This window comes from Meleagris gallopavo, chromosome 12 (genome assembly GCF_000146605.3).
Source record: "Meleagris gallopavo isolate NT-WF06-2002-E0010 breed Aviagen turkey brand Nicholas breeding stock chromosome 12, Turkey_5.1, whole genome shotgun sequence".
In the NCBI taxonomy this organism is placed as follows: domain Eukaryota; kingdom Metazoa; phylum Chordata; class Aves; order Galliformes; family Phasianidae; genus Meleagris; species Meleagris gallopavo.
The window spans coordinates 11,759,745-11,785,198 of NC_015022.2; the positions used below are offsets into that span (position 1 = coordinate 11,759,745).

Consider the following 25,454-nt stretch of genomic DNA (forward strand, 5'->3'; position numbering starts at 1 on the left):
AGCAGTGACACTAAGTGAATAATTTTGCATTGTTGTGTGTATTGCAGAGCAGTGCTTGCTGAACGGTCCTGTGCTGAACTAGTGCTGCTAGGTTTGTGCCTTTTCTCTGTACTCATGTCTGAAGCGTTTAAGCGGGGATGTTGCTTAATAACTTAATGTCAGCCTACCTTTGTGTGCTCTTTATCACTATGGAGCATAATTCTATGCTTGGGTGCAAACTACGGTCTGTATATAGTGCTGGATTTACAGGGACTGTGCCAACGGGTAATGAAAAGCTGTGGATTGCAACTATGTGAGTGAGTGCATTGATGAAGAATAATCCTTTTATTTTACTTTGTCGGATGCAGCCCATTTCTATTTTGAGTGGTCTGATTTCTGGTTTCAGTATTTTTTTGCAGATAAATGTTTATAAGCAATACTTTATCACAGCAGAGCTGTGGCTTTCCTGGGATTCGAGTGCTGTGTTTCTGTACCTGCAGTAGCACAGCTTTCTCTTTGCAATGTATAGCATAGGGAAGGCACAGTTTAAAGTTTGGTTCCTACATGGGGTCTTTGCATAGTTTGAAAGTGTTTGCAAAATAGGGGCTTGGGAAATAATTGCAGCCTTTGGAAGAAGCTCTGTACAGATTTTAAATCAGATTTGTGTAGCTTTCAATCTGTTAATTTAGGGACAGTTATTAAGTGCATTCCTCTGATTTCTTGATACAGCTTTCTTAGTGACTTGTGATAGTCCAGCTTCAGACTAACTGCTGTTAGGAGAATTACTGCCATTTCTGGCTTCAGGCGTCTTTATCTCCTCAAGGTAACACATCCTAATTTTATTTTTGACAGCAGTACACACAAATCCCAAAAGTTAAGTATTCTTTTCTTACAGGTCTGTCAAACGTCATCGTTAAGTAGCCATCAGCCTCTTGTAAAAGGTACTAAAGAAAGCAGTCTTTAATTTCACAACTCAATTTTTTCTTTGTAAGCAGCACTTATTTCGTCATTGTAAACTACTGGGAAATATATAGGAAGTTTTTACATTCTGAAGAAAAATTTTCCTCATTGGTACATCTCCGTCATTTTAGTTTTGTGCAAAATTTGAAACATCACTTGATTAAAAGGGATACTTCTCTCAAATAAGTCAGCTGAAGCTCAGTGCCTGCTGAGACTTTTTGCAGGAATGCTGCTATAGATGTGTAGCATTGAGCCCACGGCACAGCTAAAGGCACTGAGAAATACCCTGCAATTACAGCTCTGCGTTATCGCAGCTTTCTGCTCATATGCAACAATTATGTCTTAAAGACTTCGCTCCTTGAGAGAAGGAGACAAATGCTGATAAGGGTCGTTTTCCCTGACAGTGCCATCAAGATAATTTTCTCCTTTCTACCTCAGAGAACCTTTGTGGTGTAAGGTGCTATCGGGTGAAATCATTAAGGCAATGAACAAACACCCTCCACTTGCTGTACAACTTTGAAGATGGGCAGATCTACAAGGCAGGTGAATCGTGTCTGAATCTGACCCGGTCGCCTCTTCCCTTTCTCTCTTATCTCAGTTTCTTGTTCTGTTCCTTTTGTTCACAAGCACTTGGTGGGTGTGAGAGCTGCTCTCATTCAAGGACCTCAGCCCACGATCTGTGCGCTTTCTCCAGCAGCAGGTTTATGATCAGTGTGTGTCTCATCCATCTCTCTTTTCTTCATCTAGATACCCAGGGAAGCCAATAATAAATTTGGAAGATATGAGGATTTATTATAAGATAATTCTGAACGTGATTTATAAACCTAACATTGATTCTCTATCATGAGGAAATAGCCAAGATTCTACCTGTAAGCAGGATGTATGTGAAACACACAGTTTTGATAACATTATCATCAGACACATTCAGGTAAATTAATCGTGGTAATTGAACATGTCATTGCTTTCAAATGATTTTCTCCCAGAAACAAAAGATATTAATTGGGAGCAAAGGAAAGGCAAATAATGTTGGAAAGATGCTGGGTTCATAATGAGAATCACAAGAAGAAAAAGAAAGATTATACCTACCCTTCAGCCTTCATGCAATTCTGAATCTCTAATCAAAATGTGTTTCCTGAACTGGAACTTAAAATTATTTCCCAGATATCATTGTTCATGTCAAAATTTAAATGGAAAATATTAAATACAAAAGCTAATTTCTCAACAGTCTGGAGTAAGTATATCAGCAAACAAATGCTTTCACTTCATCCCGCCTTTCAAATTGCTCTGGCAAGGGCCTTGCCTCATAAGTCAAGTTCCCTTTATTGCATTGCAATCTTAGAGAGAAGCACACAAAGGAAAGTTTAGTCATTTTAACTTGCACTGCCAGTAATCAGTTGCAACCCAATTTAACTAACATTTAGACTACTTTAATTCATATCACTGTCGTGCTACCACTTATTTATCTTGTAGAACATCGCCAGCTCTTCACAGTGCTAAATCTGACTGCACCATCTTGACGTTTGAGCACCAGACACAAAAATTCCAGTACAGAGCTGCATTAGAGAATCAAAGAGTCATTAAAATTGGAAAAGACCTCTAAGGTCACATAGTCCAACCTCCCACCTCCCACCAATAGCGCCCACTAAACCATATCCCTGAGTACTACCTCTACCCTTTCCTTAAACACTTCCAGGGATGATGACTCCACCACTTCCCTGGGCAGCCTCTTCCAATGCATCACCACTCTTTCCAGAAGGAAATTCTTCCTAATGTCCAAACTGAATCTCTCTCTCACACACACAGCCCCAAAGGTGGATAAACATGTTCTCTAATTTCAAAGCACAGTCAAAACGTGTGTCATAGTTGCAATAGAAACCAATTGCAGACAACGTTCAGTTAAAAAATACAACATTCAGCATGTTCTCAAAGGGATAAGCTTAACTGCATTTGAACAAGAGCAGAGAATTCTTCTACCACGCTTAGTAGAGCTGTCATGTTTATACAGAAAAATGTCTTAGAGCTTCTGACATCCAAAATGTGCAGTGCCTTTTTTTCCAGACTATAAAAGAAAGGGCACTTTCTTTCCTTTCTGTTGTTCAAGGGTAGACTTTCTGATGGTGTCTAACTACTTAGATATGCTGCATACTAATTATTTTATTCATATGTATGAAAGCAGATGACTTAGAATCTTTGTTAAACTTTTCTGCTGTGAGCATCAAGATTGAATTTAATTGGGATTTTCAGATTTATGTTTAGACAATCCATTTTCAACAACAAAACAGCCGTGCTAAATGTTACTTGCTAACACTTCCTACCAAAGGCAATTGTTTAATACTCTGTAATAGTTTCAGTTCAGAATACCTTCTTTGCCAGGCTGACTATCTTCATTTTCCACACCCACACAAGTCCCCAGAAGCTCTGTTCCTAAAGCAGCAGTGCAACAGTGCTCAAGGAGGATTAAAGGACTATGATTGAGTACTTCCTAAATACTGCTGCCTGCTCCTGTTCTGAACAACAGCTCAAAAATAACATACTTGCCACATCCAAGGGCTGTTCAAGAAGTATAGATATGCACCCAAAATATATCCAGAAGTTGAAAAATCAGGCTCAACATTTTGCAAAGCATTCCTACAGGGCAGTTTGAGCTTCAGAAGATATAGAACTGGCCCACGATTCCTCTTTCTCTGAAGATTTAGAAAAGAATTCTGACATGTGGCTTTTTGATGGATAGTTCAATGCAGCGAACTTAAAAAATAAGGCCATGAAAGTACAACTACTAATAAGCTCAGTGATCAGTGACAGACTGGAAAACAGACATTTGATTTTCACAGAAATGTCTGGAGGAAACTCCAAATGCTCTATGCTTGGTTCTGAGTCTGTAGGACTTGGCTCATGGAATTTTTAATGTCCTTTTAATCTCTTTTGAACATAAATAGGAGGGAAAGAGCATGTGAACCTAACGAGTGTTTGCTTCAACAACAGCTTCAGAGACACGTACACTTTCTGAACATAACTTGAACATTACATTTCAAATCCATTTCACCTAGCCCTGGCAAGGCTAAGCCTCTGGGGTCCTATTCACAAATACTCATAGCAGTCAGCAAGGGAAGGATTCCAATACAGGAGGAACATCATATCCCCAGTGTGTCAGTCAGTACCTTGTTCAGAGGGAAAGACAACGAAGCAAGACAGAAGGCTGCTGAAAACACAGATGCTCACATTTCTCCCACTAGAAACTGAGCAAGAATTTATTTTCTTTTATCATAAATCACAGGTTTTCTCTTAATGCTATGCTTTAGACTTTCAATCAGGGCTTATAGCAGTATAGAATCACATGCTCAAGCAAATATAAACTATCTGCTGGAAACACCTTTCCTTCTTTCTCTTTCTACCCCTGCCCCATCTGAGTGATTTGTTGATTACTGGAGAATTTGCTGCATCACACTGTTAGTTCAAGCTATAAACTGTCCAGAAGTAAGCTGATGTCCCCCATTCAATATTGTTTTCCTGTACTGATATTCAAGCCCCCATTATCTCTGCCAGCATCACCAACCTTTCTATGATTTCTTACCACACCACACCATGTGTTGCAGAATTATTTTGCATTTTCATGAGCTTAGTTTAAAAATCCGTCCTCAGTCTGAGCATGATCCAGCTAAGAGGATGAACAACTAATAGATATGATATCATTTTTTCTACCTTCCTTGAAGGCACTAAGTATTTGTCATACAGAGCAGCCTTGCCATATTGATCCGTTCACCTCCTCTATAAAGATGGATCACACTGTCGGTGGGTCTGCCCAAGTCATCTTGTGAACCTTGTGCTTCTTCTTTATGGGGGAAATCAGGGAAAATAATATGTCGTATCAATGTGGCCTATCAGTTACGCACAATGGTGCAAAGAAGGGCCTATAAAGGAGAGGTGCCATGGAGTGAGAACAAAGGTGAGCTTATACACATTTACCATTTACTGTGAGGTTTCCAGAGAGGTTCAGAAAGAGCTGGTACTAGGCTGGGAAAGGAGGTCACTCCAAGCTGGCAACTTGTCAGGGAAGTATCTCCCGTTATAAGAGGCTCAAATAATGACAAATCATAAGAAATCATTCAAAGTCATGAAACTCAGGAAGGGAGCTCCATCCACTTCTCATGGGCTGTGTCTGTTCATGAAAGGTGAATGGCATTATATTCTCTCCTAGTTCAGACTCTGTCACACCATTACAATGCTTGTGATTCTCAGCTCTATGGGGATTTTTGCGAAGAAAGCAGATTCTCCAGCTCAGAAAACAACTGAAGCCACTTCATATCATTTCTATCATTGAGCCATATCTGAGTAATGATCTTTTTAAGAGTTGTCTGAAGAATGGGAGGTTGGTACTCACATTCTAGCAAGTAGAAAAAAAAGATCTAACCCAAAATTGCTCCTGTAAAATAAATTTTCCTCTAGCATTCTACTTTGAGTCTTGATCCCAAATCAGCAGACAGCAATGAAGAGACTCCCAGTGACTCTGGATCAGAACACAGCAGACTTCCATTAAGGGCAGATGAGAATGCTGTTAGTAATCAACAACTACTTGCATTTGCAAAACTTATCCTCTTGTGGAGCAAAAGATAAAAAGGAGCACAAACAAACCTGACCTTGCAATCACTCACCTTTGTGAGCAATCCTTTCTTTTGCAAATAGGCAGCCTCTCATCAGTGCCTTTATTTGCTTAAGTCCTTGCAGATACATTAAAGATTTATAACAGAGATGTTACAGGCAATGAAGGAAGTTATGTGTCACCCTTCTGTTTTCTAATAGTGGTTTGATTTAAACTATGGCGAACAAAGGAAGTAATATTATAAAAGAGGAATGAAAACATAATGCAACCACAAAGAAAATCTGGTCATACATGGAACTGAAGCAGATAAAATGACTTTTCTTTGAAGAGACACTGTGCCTCAGTAGTATTTTGTATTTTATATCAGTGCTTCCCAGCCTAAGATTTGGTTTAAGCTGCCCTTTAGACACCTTCACATCTCCAAACGTATCTGAAGCATATCCAGAAAATGGGTAAAATAACAACAAGTATCTCTGAATGAAATAAATACGAATAAAACTAGTTAATCAAGATTTGGAAAGGGAATAAAAGCAGCATAACCTCCACATAGTTCTTTAAGCAGCGTTAGTACAAAAGCATTTGTTACCTTTAATCTGTGAGGAAAATAAGCAATGGGTCACCTCAGTGGGTACCCAGATGGATAGCTGTCTCTCTTGATGAAAGCAGCTGAACATTTCAACAAGCAGCTCAGGGAGAAGGGTATATTTTTACTTCATTTTGAGCTTATCTGACAAGACTTGTACAGCAAGCAGTCACAGGAATGGCTGAAATCAGTATTTCTTTCTAAAACCATCCCCTGATGCTGTGACTGATTTAAAAGGTCACTACCTAGATGTTGGGAAACTACAGAAACTGTCACTGACCCTAACAACAAAAACTTAAATGTCAGTAACACATGGAAGGAGAATTTTATATGCAATTTTGTATGTGCACATAGACACAAATGTAAAACTTCAGGTTCATCTTTGGAGTTTCTACCAGCTGCCCATTGAAAGAACCACCAAGAAGAACTTGAGAACCCGCAAGCAACACAAAATTTTAATTTTTACAGATTAAATGCAGCAGAGTTTGGACTAAGAGGTGCAATCTAAGTCAGTGGATTACCTGTACTTTCTTCTCTAGCTAATGCTAGAGTGTAAATGCAGCAAGCACACAACACATTGTTCCCCCTCTCCTGCCACATCTAGTTGATGCAGTAGGGCAAATTGCTGCCCTTATTTAAAGTTCCCCTGGAATCACTTGAACACCACATTTGGTTTAAAAGCTCCCTGATGCACAGTTGAGGATGAAGACTTCAGACACTGGTTTTCCTGCCAACTCCTATTCTTTGCACCTGACTGAGAGATCACCAGTGAAGATAGCACAGTCCATTTTCCTCAGATCTACTCTCCCTCATTCTCTGCCCTCTTTGGCAAGGTTCACTTTTTCCTCTCCCTGCTGCCATTTATATATTGAGTTTTCATTCCTTTAAACACTATGCTCCTCTGTCATTCTCCAGCCTCAAGGGAAAGACCTGTGTTTTCATGGACAGTTTAGTGTTTAAGCAGCAGTCACTTCTACTCCAGTGTCCACCCTACAATGTGTACTTCTTTTTATGTGCACGGAACAGTTAGTTGACCTGGTCAGGGATCAGATCTGGGTTAACAAAGCTGGCAAAATATGGTTCAATTAATTCCATTCTCTGATTCATGCAGTTTGGTGTATGGGCTGGTAAATGTTTTGGCCATCCCAAGTGAGGGATCAGACCTAGTCAGGAATAATAGACCATTGCAGACTGGACTTCTGCATAGGGTTAAAGCATTGTATCTATCTTCTTTCCCATAAAATGCCTGGCTCACTCATTCCTCAGCTGCTCCTCCCCAACATTTGCATGCTGCTTATAATCAGACTAATGAAAAACACAAGTTTTAAAACATCTCTGATATGCGCCTGTGTTTCAAGTATCTGGACTTGCTATATGTGTAATAGCTGGTAAGTCAATGTAAAGCTTCCAAGTAGGACCAGCCTTGCCATTTTTTTTTACATGCTATCATAGCAATCCTGTCTCATACATTTGAATATGCTCAAGTGATGCCAATGGGCAGTTCAGTAGGAGAAAACCTCACTGGATTTTCCTTAGTTAAAATTAACATAAGTTATATTTCAAAACTAAACTTGAAGGACTATCAAGCAAAACAGAGAAAGTAACTTCTAAAGATACACGAGCTCCATTTCTGGCTGTCTCAAAAATGTAACCCTACAAAATTATGAGTGTTAGCTTACAAAACATTCCCTACCACACCTGCAGTTGCTGCCATGTTATATGGTAGAAATAGCTGAAAGATACCAACATGAACTTTGCTAGAAACAGCTCTAGCACATCTTTGCCACTTTCCTATTCAGGTGAATGAAGAGTTTATCTTTGAAACTTCCAACCTCCAGGAAACAAAAGTCTTTCTAGTGCACTTCAAAGCCTTGGCCAACTGGAAGCAGGCTGTATAGAAAACTGTTGTAGAATCCATTTGGAAGCTGACTCTAGCACAATTCAAATAAGTGAATTTGGCATCTAAAAAGAGGTTTAGTGGAGTCAACGCTTTCTAAGCAGGGTACAGAGAGAGATTTGGCAAGGCTTGTGCATATGTTATCAGCATTTTACAAAGGGGTAATCCCAGATCTTTTAAATCTCTAACGTTGCTCAGTTTGCAGGTGGATGGCTTGAACAGTGCTGTCTAGATTGGGCCATAGTCTTTGTGCAGGCAGATGAGTGTTAGAGACATCAGAAATATATGCAAAAAACTTATTTTCCTCCAACCTGTGCTTTTCTGCACTCCTTCCAACCCACAAACTGAAGAGAAAGCTTTTATATGAACAATTGTCAGAGAATTAGCATGGGAATGTTGAGAAAAGGAATAATTATGCTTGCTTCAGGTTATTCAAGCTAAAACAGTTTTTTAAAGTAATTTTTGGGAAATTGAAATCAACGGTGGTTGGCATCATGCTCAGAACATTGCCTTGGGACAATGAAGCACATAAATGCTTTGCTGATATTTTGGATGCAGCACAGGAGAATTTTCCAAGTGATTTTCCATCTCACAGCAAAAAAGATGTTACTTCAATCTTAAACAATTTCTTATTTACTTGTGGACATGTATTTACAGCTTAAGCAAGCATCTGCAAAACATGAATGCCTACAGCATTTTTTTAAATTAATAGCAGAGAAGGAAATAACACTTGCACTCTCAGCAGTATTTTATCTGTTGGATTTGGTAAGAATGTATAAAATCAAGTCTTGTTTCCTTATTTGTGTAGGGATCAGAATGGGTGTCTTTTTCTTTTTGCCTGACAATTCATTACTGTAAATCTCCTTATGCGCCTACATTAAAACCTAGGGCTCAGCTGAGAGGTCAAAATTTAATCAAGTCATCAGTACATTTAGCAGAATTCAATGTAGCAAGTCACCCCACAAACTATCAAAAAAATAAAAAATTAACAGCAGCAATCTGTACTAGCTCACCTACTACCTTTTATTCCTTAAAAAAAAAAATACAAAAATCAAATTTATTTCTTACTATGCCTTCTATCTTTGTTCCCTTGCAAGTTATGTCAGTTTTTACTGAACTCCTGATATGGAAATCAGTCAACACAACAACCAGGTTTGTTCTGAAGAGATCCTTGGTATTTTACAGTATAGTGGTGAGCACATGAGCTGCATGCATAACTGCATGATGGAGGGTGTTGGGAGTCTAAGCACGTCCTGATTAGTGAAGTACCATGGCCGAGATTTGAGATGGGCCAAGTGACCTTGTTTTGGGGTACGTAGGATTCCTCAAAGTGGCTCAACATCAACAGAAAACATATTCTTGAATGCAAGGCATGTGGTATCACAAAGCCTTGGGCTCCATCCAACCTGGCTTTGAATATCTCCAGGGATGAGGCCCCCACAGCTTCTTTGGGCAGCCTCTGCACAAAAAATTTCCTGCCAGCACGTAGCCTGAATCTCTTCTTTTTTAGTTTAAGACCATTCCCCCTTGTCTTTTCACAATCTGCTGTGCAGATAGATCTTATATTGAGAATTTCCACACAATCAAAAACTTCTTGTCCCATCAATACGCTGAGTCTCATTCTAGCAGAGCAAAACTCTAACTGCCCCTATTCCATGAGGCAGTGTCTCGTTCAGTGGGCAGTACCATCTGAATGACCTGTTTGGTTTTTCTTCCAGAGAGGAAGGTTGTATTGAAACAAATTCTTCTAAAAATGTCAACTACAGCTACTCTGCTCTCCCAGTTCCTATTTCTTTGTCATGAGATCCAATATAACATCTCATTCATCAAATGTTTGGAAAATTGAGTAAGATGGAATAGGAAAAGTTTATCCCACAGCTCTATTAAATTCACTAGGTTTGCTGAGAGAATAGAATTTTCGAACAACAGCAGACGTTGTAATTGTAAGCAGACATTAATTTTATTATGCAACTTCCCAATAGCACTTTTCTGAAATATCTGGAAATTCCACTGCACTGAGAAAGTCAGCACTTTTAGAGCAGTTTAAGCCATAAAATAGACTAATAACACCATGGGAAAAATAAGAATACCTGTTCCTTCAAAACATTTTGAGTGATTATACTTATTTTCAATCTTTCCTACACATGATCTATTATTTACCTCCCACCTTTCTTGATATTGGCAAGCAACATCTTTGTATTCTAAACTTTTGTTTTCCTCCATTATTGATGCACTACTCTTGAAAATAATGGATTTTTGCAGAATGTCTCTGTAAGAGACATCAGAGAACAGGAGCAGTTCCTTCAGATTGCTGTGCCAGTTCTCCTGAGTGCAATGCCGTGTCACTGCTGCTATTAAGCATTTTCCTGCCTTGAAAGCAAAATCAAAGAGAATTTTAAAACAGTGAATAAAATTATGAGACCAGAGATGCAGCAGTGAGGAAAACCAGACACTATCTAATAGTCACTAGGATAAGTGAAATAACAATTAGGCTCTCTTAATCACAGTGCTAGGATCTGGACAATCTTTCCCTTATTTGTCTCATCATGAATTAAAAATCATTCAAATCTATAACCAGAAACTTACGTCAGAGGAAAATGAGGATAGTACTTTTCTGGGAGCATTTTTCATGTGGCACATTAGATAACTATTGCTTCTTTTTTCCACTTGACCTCTTTGGATCGTCTTCATGAGTTTCCCCACCAATATTTGAAGAACTGAATATAAAAGAAAGAACTGCCTTTCTGCACAGAATTTCTGGTCAAAACTTTCTGATTTCTGTTTGCATAGTTTCTTTGTGGTGAATTAGTGCTTTCTCTTTTCCATACAACTCTGGCTAACATAAAGGTGCACTTGAATTATGTGTCACTCAATGAGAACAGAGGTAGTAAATAACCAGTAAAGTTCATGTTAGAATGAATTTACCAACTGAGAATGCTAGCTCATGTTTGAATGAATAATCACCATGTCTTCAAAGTAACAGATAAATTATTTGTGAGGCTTTTAGATCTCAGTAACATTCTGAGAAGCCACTATTTAAAAAATGTGAGGCTAGCATGAGCTTAGAAAAGAAAATATTATCTGGGGTTCTTTTCTTCCAATTATTCTCAAATATGCTGTGTGTACCTATACAGAATAACAACTACCATGACTCTGAGAGGGTGCTGTGAGAATCACCAGTCCGTAAATCCTTGCTAGTTGGTGTTAGAAAAAGCATATGTGAAAGAATAAAAGCACTTTTCACCAGGTTACTAAAAGGAAGGAAGAAGAAATGGTTTCCAACTGGAAAAAAACAAAAACAAAACAAAACAAAACAAAAAAAAAGAAAACAAGGAAGTTTTAACCCATGCTTCCATGTCTGTAGCAATGCCGCCTCATAGGGATGTGAGGCTTTGCCTAGAAGGCCTAAGCAGCCTGCGGCCACCATCAAGCCACCACTGACAGAGTGGGCACCATGGGGAATTTGGGCTCCATCATGTCTCTCCAGGCTCCAGAGCCTGGATGAGAGCCCTTGGCCAGATGGGGGCTGTGGTGGCAGGTACCCTGTGGGGGACATTCTTGGGGCTGGCCTACCCGAGGCCCCAACGCAACCAACGTGAGACCAGAGTGCCCTTCTCTCTGTCCATGAAAGCTGCCAACTCCCCTTCCCTCTTCTACCCCTACAACATAGGAAAGTATTTATACATAATCAATTTCTGTTTGCCAAATAACATTTCCCAACAAATTTCCACACAGGCTGCTGTTGTTTTCCCTGCTTGAGTGGCGTAGCAATAACAAATACATCTATTATTCATTAAATGACATCAACGTGCATTAATATGCATCAGCATTTCTGAACGGCATTCACATCACAACGATACAATTCATTTCTCACCCCATTTGCCATATTAACAGCTAAACATTGCAGTTGGTGGTTTAAACTTTGGAGTGCTCACTATCTGTTGAGCGTAAGGCAAAAAATTTAAGGCCTTTGCTGAAAATTTCAGCCTCTGGTTTTGCCTACAGAGCTCAAGCACATCAAGGCAAATCTGTTTGCCAGCTACCTCTCAGCTGGCAACATTTTATAAAATCATTAAGATTGGGAAAGACCGCTGAAATCATCTAGTCCAGCCACTAAACCATCCTCACTATGCCTGCTAACCATGTCTCAAAGGGCAGGATTTGTGCAAAGCAACCACAAATCCTTACAAAATCAGAATACATTTTTGTAGACACTTCATATACATTTTCAGACAGAATGGAAAATCAATTCTGTCAGAGCTGAGCTCATGTAGAGAAGCTTTTCTTTTAAAAGGATCTCATCCTACAGAGATCAGTTTTCCCATATTTTAACATCAGATTAATAAAATTTACCAGGCTCGGATGATGAAAGATGTGGAGAAGGATCTTTCTAAAGTTAAGGGTGATACATAGGTAGAAGCTCTATTATGTGTTTGCATTGTTTTGTGGGTTTGTCTGTTTTTGTATACACATACACCCCCCCACACTCCCCCCCCAAAAAATAAATAAATAAAGCATAAAAGGAAAGAGTAATCAAGAGAATTTACTTTTGTGGTTTCCCGTGCTTGCTGCCTGGAAGCAAGCCTTAGCATTGCTGCATTAACTGACACTGTGGTCCCAGCCTACATTTGCAAGACGGAGAGTTCTGCATAGCATTTTCCTGGCTGCCACCATATGTCAAACTAGATGGAAGATGATTTATGGACTTTGTTGTTTATGAGAAGAGAATTATGCATAGTTCACAATGTCCCAAATAATTCCTTAAGGTTTCAAAGTTGTGTAATTCTGTGTTACCATAGTTTTATGCTAGCATAAAATCAAAATAATATGAAATGAACTATTGAAGCAGAATGCATAGGGAACCAAAACATATTGCAGTGGGAAGTGAAATGAACCACATCAGCCCTGGAAACCATGTAGAACCACCAAGTTTTATTCCCAGTTAATGTTTAGTTCTTCCAGTAAAATACTCCCAGTTTGTTTTCTTTTCACCAAGTGCAGTATTTGGCCAAATACAACTAGAAATTGTCCTGCAAAGTTTAGAGTAAAAGCAAATTTAAATGAAATCTAAATGGTTACTCTCCTTAAAAGAGGAGTGCTTGAACCATCCAACTCATATTGCATGCTGGTAAATAAAAAGAGAAGGATCCTTCACTGATTTAAAAGCAGGATGCATTGCAATAAACAATAACAGGGGGATACTATATTCTTTAAACAGCACAGCAACGATGGGGACCCATTCCTGAAAGCAGTTCAGAAGTTATGCAGACATTGAGATCGAATCTTGAAGCAGTACCTCTCCGGTATGCAGAATAAGGCTAGTGGTGAATGTGCAAGCTCATTGTTATTATTTTTATATACTACATATCTCCCAAATACGATTGTGGAACTCTAGGCTTTTAGAGAATTATTCCCAGGGGTCTGCATATGCTGTCTTCCAAGTTCTGGCAATGACAGATCTGCCATTCATGAATTTCAGCAGATCCTAAGAGCTAAGGCTGCTTTTGTCATTTACTATCCCTGCAGTTAGACACTTTAAATGGAACATGAATCTATTTCTTGTGACTCTGGTCAGAGGCTTATTATAAAGAGTTCTCCCTTGATACATGAATCTTGCTTTCATAGACGTGAAATAAGATCAGACAATGAAGAACTAGCTGTGGTTGGGGTAAATACTAAATGATAACATGAGGCTTAGTATCCCTCCAAGTATGGGATAGAATTTACTTTTCAGCTACAAAATGGGAAAGTCCAGTGTTTGTAAATTAAATGTTATTTAAAAGAAGAATTAGGAAGCATCCTATATTAAGGAGAAAAGCCTTCCAAAATAGATTTCTATCTACTTGGTCCAAGTCCACAGTTCTTTAGTGGTTTCATAAGCAGCAATGTTTTTGTACTGCAAAACAAATTCCCATTGATCTGAGTTTCTAATGAATGCTATGTCAGGCTTGCCGCATACTTGCTTAATTATTTACTCCGACCTTCCCTCCACGTAACACTCAGGATGATAAACTTCCATTTTACCAGCAGTTCTGCAATTCTAAAGTGCTTATGATGTCAAAGGCTTTGTATTAATTTACTAAGCAAGTTATTTCCAGCTTTTTTTTCCCCAATTTTGCCTGGTCAGCATAAATCTATAAATTGTGGGGGGTTTTTTTTGGCTCAATCTGATATCCTTTGTCACATGGATTTAAATTAATATATACTCGGTAACTATGTCTTTCCCGAAGGTCAGTATTTCTTGAGATATGAGGAAATAACTTGCATTCCAGGGAGAATTTCAGATAAATGCATTAATTTTTAAAGTTAGAAGATTTCTTTGTTCTTGTAATTAGCAGCACTCCGATTTTCTGCCTTTCCATTCAATAATAGGAGGTGGAGATTGGAAAGAGAAGTGTGCCAGACAAAGACTGAAGTGTACAGAGTAGTCTAGTTCTCAATTAGCAAAACAAGCAAGTACTTAGAAAATGCATTTAAGTCTGACTGTATTATTTGGATTTAGGTTAAAAGTCAAAGACAAAGGAACAGATTGGCTCCTAAATCCTGCCTAAGCACCTCTGTTCTCATTAAAGTCAATGAGAAGTTAGGATTTAAGAATCTAAATGCAATTAAGCGTCTTGGCCTTACTGCTTCACTTCTCAGGGCTGCCCTGATATAACATATTAAAGTTATGTGCGTACTTAAGCCTTTACATGAAAAATTCATTTCAAATAGTTCAGAGCAAACATCTAAAATTAAAATATTAACCTTGACTGTCTTATCGTTGCAAATCAAATTTATTTTGACAACGGGTTAACGTAAGACATGGCTCAGACAGAGAGCCTGAAGCTAGATGGGTTGTGTGGTTTAATGTTCTGCCATTAAAAGACAAAACCTTGAGCTGCTGTCTTTCAAATGTGTATGTTACAGTTTTGCCAGAATACTGGCCTAAATGCCAGCAAACTGGGGCAGTTGCCACGCTGCCTCATGGAACATCACTTCATCACTTATTAAAGCAACAGTTTATTTAGTCTGCTTAAAGGAGGTGGGATAAAACACCAAGCTGGTATTGCTATGATGATTATGCTATTATTTTTTTTTCTGCTTATTAATACTGAGCAACCTGTACTGCAGCCAACTTCAAGACATTTCAGAAGTTCCTTCTTTCTCATTCTTTGGCTGAAGAACAAAAGCCTTCATTCTAGACAAGGGTAGGAGAAATAATATTTTCATTTTAGGACGCTAACAAAAACTGCCTTCCCTTGGATCTTCTATGCACAGGCAGAGATAATAATCTTGATTTTACTGTGAGATATTCAATTCTATTTTTGGCCACATCTGACAAACAAAATATAAGCCAACCTTGCATCAGAACAGATGGAGCCCCAAGTCTGAATATCCCACGGAGGAAAAACTCAATTCCTGTCTACACGCTTGTGTAATGCAATGCACTGTTTACCATGATAAAGTTAAATGTGGTCTTCTTCATGCTATTGACTTGGAATAAACGATTTTTCCACCTGTCCATCCATAACTATCCATCCTTCTCCCCACCCATCAGACCCCTAAAAGTCTGACCCAGAGAAAAGAGCCACAGTTAACTGCAAATCCATCCTGATGCCATGCAGTAGCATTGTGCTGCACTAAATCCTGAATAGAAACAGTCTTTGGAAGCTATTTTAATCAATTAAGAATAGTTAGACCCATTAGCATATGGTTACTGTAGTCTACTTATTATGCATTTAAAATGCAATTATGAACAGGAAAATAATGACCTCTTTATACTCAAGTGAATTAAGTCTATATCTCATCTGCATTCACACTTCCAGCTGCTCACTGACTGAAGCAGATCCTGTTGGCATTTGCATCCAGCAGCAATGCAGCAGCACTGTATGTAAGGGCAAGGAGGGGGGTGGGAGCTGGGAATGCCTCCTGGGTTATCAGGTGGCTCCAAGTGCCAGTGCAGAATCATTCTTGGGATGGTGGTAGGATGATGAGGTAGGAAAGAACATAGATCCAGTTCTTAAGCTAAGGTCTGCAGGGTTAGAAAAGCAATCTTGCTTCCCAGGCTTAAAAAAAAAAACAACTTTTAAAATAACACACAAGGAAAGGGAGCCAGGTTTTAGAGTCACTTACTATAGCAGGGAAAATTTTTGTGATTGCTGGTTATCCAACAGAGTGGGGGAGAGGGACAAGGAGCACATTGTGGGGGAATTTTTCTAAATATATAAATAGAAAATCATCATAGTCTCACTTGAATAAGCAAATTTGCAGGAGGAGCAAGTTACTATGCTTTGAGATGTACCTGACCGCAGTGACTGAAACATCTTCCCACACACTTTCACCAGCCAACAAAGCACATCTGAAATTCAGGACAGTGCAGCAAAACAAACACTGACTGACACTAGTGAAAGCTGCTTGCTATCATAATTACTTTTGTCAGAAGACCCTAGGCAGGAAGGAGTTAAGAGGCCCCATAGTTCAGCTGATATCAGTAGCAGAGTGGTGGGCAATAAGGATGTTCCAGAGTTCTTACAGGCAGACCTGGACTTGTTCCTAACCACTGCACTTATTATTGTCATTTGACAGAGAGATATTCACACACCAGCTACATTTCACCATTAGATTGCTAATAGAGTTTCAAGGTTAAGTTTATAAGAAACCTGGCAAATGCTTTAATTGCTATCCACTGCAGTAGGTCACTGAGAAAAAACTACTGCGTAGCACTGAGGATGCTATTCCTAGGTTTAGAGAGGCATTAAGCTGGGACAAAACAGTCTACAAGGACTTGAAACCACACAGAAGAGCTGTCACTACAACTTATACTTCCAGCAGATGCCAAGGGGATAGTTTGAACACCATTCTTTGTGGTCAGACTTGCTGCTGGTATAATACATCAACACTTTCCACTAAGAACTGCCTATCAATAGAAATGGCCATATTGGATCTCAGATAACTACTGGCACTTCTTTTGCAAAGTCAAAGCTCTGCTTGGATTTCCTTCTGAAGGAAAAGAGTTTTATTAGTTGGAGACGAGGGGAGGTGATACCAAGGGGAATTTGTTTGGGGAATGCAGTGTTCTGTCAGAGCATCCTTTCTGGTAGAACGGCTTTCCTCAAAGACCAAGTTCAGCAGTGTTTCCTGAAACTGTTAGCTCTCAGAGCTGCCTTAGGTTTTATGGAGGCTTTAGAAATTGTGCCTGTCATATCTATCACTGCATAATATGGGGGATGCCAAACGTAGGCTGTCAGTCTTTATGGTCCACGAACTCCAGATAGACATCTTGGAGACACAAGCTTTGCCCAGCCTGAATCGCTTGGAGCCTCCCTTTCTCCAGACCTCCTCCTGACTATGTGAGCAATACCTGACCACTGCCATACCTGTCAGAAAATAATTACCCTTATTGTTCCTGCTAGTGAAGAACAGTTGCCAGAAGGATGATATTGGTCAAGCACTGGCAAACCCCAAGACACTAAGTTAAAGTGAAGCAATCAGAAGTCTCTACCTGCTCACAGACAGCCTGAAGCCAGTGCAGTTTTTATGAAGCATTTTATTACCAAGAAATAGATCTAAATATCAACTCAGTCACTACCAGTCCAATGTTTACAGAACTAATGTAATTCAAGGATGCTCACCATCAAATAAATGCAAGAAAAACATTATTCTCTGCTAGAAAAAAATACATTCAAAGAAGAACGCAATGCACAGATCATATTTTAACATGCCCATAAAGTCCTATTTTCTAGCTCAAAGCTGTACATCTCTCTGCTTTTGAAAGGTCTGCAGTTAGTGTTCATTCAACCCAGGATAGATGCCCTGGGCAGCTCTAACATAGGAGTCCCATTATTTACTCAGTATATCAGCATAGGGCTGCTGACCTCAGTAACACTACATGCATCAGAGTGCTTATGAGCAGGCTCCAACCTCTTTGTCACACTCTGTCTTCTCCAGCAATAAGCCAAAGCACGTCTCTCCTACTCAGAGTATACAAAAACTGAATTTTATGGCAGTCTCATTGCTGTCTGCTTCCTACTCTCCAAAAGCTGTGGGTGCATTTTGGGGTAATACAGAGATGATTGACTAAATCTCAGTTTGCAAAGCAGGCTTAAATAGAAAACACAGTGTTGACTGCGATGCAGCGTTGAAGGTTTCAGTGAGTAAAGGAGCTTCCTTGTATCTTGTTTAATGTATTAGCCTGTGGGCTTATATTGAAAAATAGAAGAGATTATATATTTATGCATATTCAGAAGTGTTATCTTGTACCTGTAGAAATGCCAGAAAGCACGTGCTGAAGGTGCACACATTTGGACTGTAGTTGTGAACATAAACAGATCTTTAAAGCAGTATTATTACTCCCACCCACCCCTTACAAGGGTAGTCTGAGCTCTGCCTATTCTCTCCTCCATTCTTCTTCATCTTTTACAGAGATCTCATTTTTGTGTCAATGTGGAACAAAAATACATTTTAAAAAAATCACAGATGTTATTAAATTTAAAATCATTTCTCCCCCAGACAACGCAACCTGCTCACTCTTCACATTAACATGTGGCGACAAAGGAGAAGATAGTTGGCTTCTTTATTTTTGTGAATCAGCTAATGCCTGAAACACTGCAAAACTGATGAGCACCAGTTGCCCTTGCTTGCTTCCTAGAAGCAAGCCAAAGCTCTGCTTTAGGAAAGCTAACACTAGAGTAAGAGTCATTTCTGAACCTGGCACTGATGGAATATCAGCAGGCAGAACTGCAGCTCAGCAACTGGAAAGCCAGTACTGTTTTGGGCTGCGTGCATTGTCCTTCCAGATGCTCCCAGACTCAGCTGCGGCATATTGAGCCTGTGGGAGATTTGGAGTTGGTCCTATCCATAATGCTCAGCACTAGGATCACCTAGAAGACCTCAGCACAGAAAACAATTCAAGGAGAAGGGAAGAGCACCTCATCCAAAAGCAATTTCAGATCTGTATTTGCACATACATGAAAATTCACCTAAGAAAAAAACTTTTCTTTTTAAAATGAGGAATAACTGGAGTCCAGTTGGTTCCTACCCTAGCACAGATCTTAATATGGATCCACAACAAACAAGTCAGGAGAACTTAGTTAATCCTAATTGCATCATCATAATTCGTTCCCTGCATCATTTTGAAGATCACTGGTGGGATGCTTTTGCTTTGCAAGATGGGGTTCAGATAAAGGATGTACTTATCTGAGGAGATAATATCTATCAGTTAGATTCGTACTTATTTCTGTCCAAAAATCAAGGATTTCACAAGACAGCTAGCCTCTATAGCCTGCAACCTCCAGAAGCACAGATATAAAAAAAAAAGCCTTTGACAGTAAACAAATACCAACCATGGTCTGGCAGAGACTCACTGGGACTCATCTTATCTTGTTACTCATAGAACAGAGCTGTTCTGTGAGTTAAGTTTATTTTCATGCATGAAAAGCTTTTGAGGAATCTCATTATTGTGCTGCATACATATATAAAAAGAGACAACCTAAAAGCAAAGACCAGGGCCTTGGGAAAGCTATACCTTTTCTTTTTTTAAGCCATTTTCCCACTCAGCAGATCTGTGATTTGGTACAGCTCAAACATATTCCTCCTCAGCCACCTTCCCAAACTGAAGAGCCCCATCTCTAGGTTCTTTCAAAGCAGCTGATAGTCTTTTTGCTCACTTTAATCATTTTAAAGATTTTAAAGATAATTCCAGGACTAGAAGTAATAGCTTTAAGTAGCAGCAAGAGAGGTTCAGATTAGACATTAGAAGAAGAGTCTTCTCCAAAAGAATGGTCATGCATTGGCGCAGGTTGCACAGGGAGGTGGTGGAGTCACTGTCCCTGGAAGTGTTCAAGGACTGTGGGGATGTGGCACTGAAGGACATGGTTTAGAGTAGTCACAGGCATGGGTTAACGGCTGGATTAGGTGACCTTAGTGGTCTTTTCCAACTTTAATGATTCTGTGACTCTATGTCTTAGCCCACTGACTTGCTTTTGAATTCTGGTGATCTCAATCCATCAGAAACCAAAATAACAAAAGGTGTATAGAAGCAGAAAATCATTATTAATCATGAGACATTCAAGCATGTTCAGAAGTCAGTGTGATCCCTGCAAAGAGGAAAAGACCTTCAAACTGCTGAGTCAGTTCAGACAAGCCCTCGTTTCTCCCTGTACATTATATCTGCTTGAAAGTGTTCCTTGTGGCTAATGGCGCATTAATAAGCTATTGGATGTGTAGGACTGTTTGATGCCACGCCAGAAAAACAGCCTTTTATAAATTGAACATGTACAAAGGTTCTGGCAGTCTGATTCCCAATGACCCACTGACAAGATTCTGATGTAGCTGAAGATGTGGGGATGGAATGTAATTACACACAATCATTTTAATCAAGGGCTACATTTCCAATAACCTGCTGAAGTGACAAAGAAAACAACACTGGGCTGTAATACATGACAGGAATCAAAGCTCCTTTGGTGCAATCTTAATTAAAGAGCGGCTCTGACTACAGGCTTTACAGAATAGTCAATGAGTTACCAGCTGAGGAGAGGCTCTTTCTTGATTTGATTGAGTGACTGCATGTGTATTTAGAGAGCACAATCAGGAAAAAAAAGCAGAAAAGAAGAAAAAGCAGAAACAGGATAAAATTCAGGGCACAGGTTGTGATTGGTTTGCGGTTTGAGATGATAGGAAAGGAGGGAGTGACACAGCACCAACCATCCCCAGCAACTCCAAGCATGAAGATACAGACAAAGCCATTGCTTTGGGTGCCTGAGGGCTACAGAGTTGGTGGTGATCAATGGAGAATGCCCCAGAAACAGGGATGAAGAGGAGAGTAAGAGTAATCGTGTGGCTTCATACCACTTGGGCAGCCTTCAAAGTCCATCTGTTCTAGTGGGAACTAAATCAATATTCTGCCCACCTCCTGACACCAAGGCACATTCAAAAAATAACTAATTGCTTTACCACTCTCAAAGATCAGTTTTGATTTCTCTGTCTTTGATTAATTACAAACTGTATTTTACTCCCATCCATCTGGCATACCTCAAAATTTATTATCTGAAAGATACTAGAAATTTGTAAGTTTGCTTTGCTGTTTCTCTGTATAATCACACTAACATCCTGATCAGCCTCAGAGGCCAGCAAGTTTAAAGGTGTTTACATGGGCTGTCCATTGCCAGTCACCCTTAGTGCCAAAAAATAGTCGTGGGTGCATTTGATTTGCATTTGCATTTGATTCGAAGGACAACAGAGACCGTACACAGCTGTACAGGCTGAGGACCCTGGCTGATCCTCACTCTTCTCAGCAATAGGTTCATTCATCCTTTTGCCCAGTCTCGCTTGGTGACATGTGGCATTCAGAAGCTGCTCTATTTGTTATGTACCTGCAGAGCTGAAGACCAAAGTTCAATTACCCTTAAATTCTTATCAGGATCTTTCACTCCTGCCAGTGCTGTCATGGAAATGTAATGCATGTCCTGCCTCAAGGTTTTGGTTCATTTGTAATAGAAATCATCTGGCCCCTCTGAAGGAAAATGCAATCCATCCCCACTTGGAGACAGCTGAAAACATAATTTATCTGGATGCCAGCTGGATTCTCATCACAAAGCTTTTGTGCAGTATTCATGCATGGATCTGCACAAAAAGGGAGTCTGAAAACAGGAAGGTTTTCTGTAGTGTTGAACTGTTTGCTCACACTGATTCCAGAAGGTGCTCCAGGCACTCAGCATCTCTGAAAATTCTAATAGCTGAAACAGGAAAAACCTCTCAAAGGAAAAAAACCAGTAACAATATTTCTACTTCTTCTGTTGGCAAATTATAACCAGAATTGGCCAACATGCTGCAACAAGTCTGACCTTCCTGCCAGAAGGATTGACAACATTGAGCTTCCTGATGCCTCCCATAGCACAGAGCTCTGAAGCATCCCTGACCCTTGTTCACTCCAGGTCACCTAGAGGTGCCCAAGGCCAGGTTGGATGGGAACCTGGGCAGCCTGGTGTGGTGGGGGCAACCAGTGCAGGGCAAGGGCTAGGACTCAGTGATATTTTAAGGTCCCTACCAACCCAAGCATTCTGTGCTTCTATAACAAAGTGTACTAAGCAGTTCTGAAAAGGAACAAGACCCAGACAGTGACTTTGGACATAAACTCTGACACAAACACAGAAGTCCAGACTTTGAGCTCTGTTATTTCTTACATCTATTTAATCCTTCTCTCCTCAAACTTCTGAAACACCTGAGAAAACTAATCCATACACTTTTGAATGCAGACATAGTCCCTTTGGACTGATGAGTACTGTCATTCACAAGACTTCTCCCCATGTCAAAACACTGATGCTGCCTCAATCCACTGCAGGCATTTGTAGCTTCTCAAGATGAAAGGTCAAAGGATGTGTCTGAGAAATACCCTGCAAGTTAGAGAATGCTGGACATCACCACAAGGAAACAGTCACGTGAAAAGGAGTTCCTGTTCTACCTTGAAGTGCATCTTTTGTTTTTGTAAAAATATTGTCACACGCTTCTCCTTTTTTTCCCTCTTTGTCAGCTTTGCTGCAGTGAAAAATTTCCACAGAGCTTTGCTTACAGTTCTCCTGGGTAGCAGCCAGTTTAATCTATAAAATAACTGACAAGAACAACAGATGTGTTTGTCTCTGTCCGTAGAATTTAAACAGCATGGGGTTTGAACAGTACATAGTCCATTAAAATGTGTTCACATAATACCTACTCAGACCTTACAAACCTTGGCTTAAAGGCCAAACCCATTTGTTTCTCCAAGACTCCTCTGTTTGCTGTTTACTGTGATTAGAGGGGATTCACATACTGTGCATTGTATCACTGGGTGATAGGAAAAGCAGCTTCAGTCTCCTTATCAAAGCACATATGGGATGAAGGATGGTCTTGGGGCAGATAGACACCGCTTTCCAAGCTCATCTAAACCTTACATATCATATGAATTGTTTTGCATCATCTCTCAAAGGATCAATGTGGTTCACACATTGCTCAGAGCCTGGCCAGCTGAAGGCAATACCAGTGAGATGCAGAAAAACCCTTTAAACTGGGGATCCAGTTCTCCAGAATACAGCAGTTGACAGAAAGACCTCAGCCCTAGCTTATCTGCCTTCTTCCAGCTGGTGTACATTGCTCACATCCTAGCTCTTCCCACCAGCATGCTCAGCAGTCAACAATTTACCCATTCTCCCCCCTCTTATCTCTGAACTACAGTTTCCAGTCTCTCATAAAAAGCTTCCTAGATGTCCTCAGGATCTCACTTCAGCAAAGTTTAATCAAGGATTATCCACGCAATTTGAACTTTGGAGGACTGGAGAGGCTTTTGTCTCCAGAGGCCAACTGCCTATCATTCAGCTCAACAGCTCACAAGCATAATCTTTTGTTTTTCTGTTCTTTGACTTGCAAGTAACACCATACATGCCTCAAGTGAGAAATGATTATTTGATTTAGGGTTATAAGCAGCTCACAGTTATTCTATGTGCATGTTGCATCTTTTTCTCAACAATGATTAATGTTATTCTTACCATGGGGTTATGCCAGAAGGAAACATTTGTGCAACAGCAATTTTTAACACTTTCTTCAGATTGATTTATGTGCTTATTTGGTTTTGACTTTTTTGGGCAACCGCAAATGATGCCTTTAGTTTTCAGAGGGTGTACTGGCCAAGTAATTTATGACTGGCTGAAAGCAAGTTTATTGAGGGAAGATTATTTATCACTTGACCATAAACGAGTTGGATAGATTGAACGAGTTTGCAAAAACTAAGCGTAAAGGTGTGAAGTCAGTATTTAAAGTATGCAAAAGAACAAATTATGCACACACAAAACCAAATAAAGTTAAAATAAATGTTAAAAACCCAACAAGAAGTGGATTAAATAAAATAGATTAATCCTGTCTGTGTGTAGACAGGAGAAATCACACTTGTAGGAAGATAGAGTTACTGAAATAAAGTATTGATTTTCTGCTGAGGGAACTGTAAGTATAAAAGGACAATTAATTTTTAAATGAAGGTAGTGGTTATCTTATTGCTCTCTGGATATAGAAAGAACCTCATCTGTCCATATCAATCTACAACATTTCACTTTGTGCTCCAAGGCAGCAAGTTTTTAATCGAAACTTGATTGTTAAGAACATTAGACTATGATTAAGTGTCCAGACTCCTCTTTTATAGATTTGAACTTCAAACTGAGGGCAAGTTTGTCTGACACACACCAAATACATCTCTCAAACAGTGCTTCAGCTTCCGTCACCTGGGATTTGGGGTCAGCGTTGGCTCATTCTTTTCTCCAGCCTTCACATTCTAACTCTTAAAGCTTTTCCATGTGAGCAAATCAGAGTTGCAACCTCCGTAGGCATCCTGAAAGCAATCAGGCAAGCTCCCTGTTTTAATGCCTCACCATTTTAATTACCACAACATCCTGCCTTCCAGCTTGGATAAATATCTTTCTCAAAAAAACATGAGACATCAGCTCCTGCTTCTTCCTTTAAGTCTCTCCCTTTCCCACCAGACACTCACAACTGTTCTTTCACGGACCACAACAGCCTCTCACCAGCTCTTCCCACCTTCTTCTCCATTTAAGCTGATCTTCACACCCCTCTGGTCACTTCATGAGCACCACCCAACTCCTGCCATGTGTTCCCTCACCAATGGATAAGGAGCCTTGCAGTGACTACGGAATCATAGAATCATTAAGGTTGGAAAAGACCACTGAGATCATTCAGTCCAGCTGTTAACATTTTTCCTGGTCAAAATTATAGCATGTAAAAAAGAATAGCAGCCCAGATTAGACTGAAAAATCAGAAGTATTAGCCTTCAAAGTGTTGCTACATCAGGTTGGATCAGCCACATTATTTTAAGCTGCTGAAATGTTTCCCTTCACTTTTTGTCCTTTTAAAAAGAAAAAAAAAAATTCCAAAAAAATAGAGACAGACACCTGAGCAGCACCACTCAGATCTGGTTCTTTTTACTGATAAAAAGTGTGCATTTTGCTCAAAGAAACAGCCTAACTCCGGGCTCAAACACTGCTGTCATTTTGGATCAGGTGTTCTTCTCGGGATTTCCGACAGATCCATCTCACATCTGACTGTACCCAATTGCTTCAGGCTGTCACAGAAGTGCATCCCTACTGCTTAACGACTGTAACGCCCACATCCTGCCTGATGAGCAATTGCCAATTATTAATTATTTTTTTTTCCCCTCCAGAGCATAGCAGTGATAAGAACTGCTTCCAGGTCTGGGTGGACGTGAACCTGAGCGGAGCCTGAAGGCGTTAAAGCCAAGCTGACCAACAAAACTTCTAAAATATGACTACAGTGAGGATTTTAGCTCCACGATGCTGCCATGCTGGGATGTGACAGGCTTCCTACCCAGGTCTGGAAGGTAGGAATCTGCTTGCATGTATGAAATAGTGTTGTTTCCCTTCCCTCTGCACTTACGTTACTTTGGAAAAGGAGCAGAGGATTTT

The 25,454-nt window shown here is 39.8% G+C and overlaps 1 protein-coding gene across 1 annotated transcript in view; it reads left to right on the forward strand.

Annotated features, from left to right (window-relative positions):
* CTXND1 (cortexin domain containing 1) overlaps window positions 1–25,454 on the forward strand; it is a 33,102-nt gene that overhangs the window by 418 nt on the left and 7,230 nt on the right. Inside the window, exon 2 of the mRNA XM_031555326.1 lies at window positions 25,193–25,369. The gene's annotated coding sequence lies outside the window, so the exon portion shown is untranslated. The remainder of the gene's footprint in view (window positions 1–25,192; window positions 25,370–25,454) is intronic.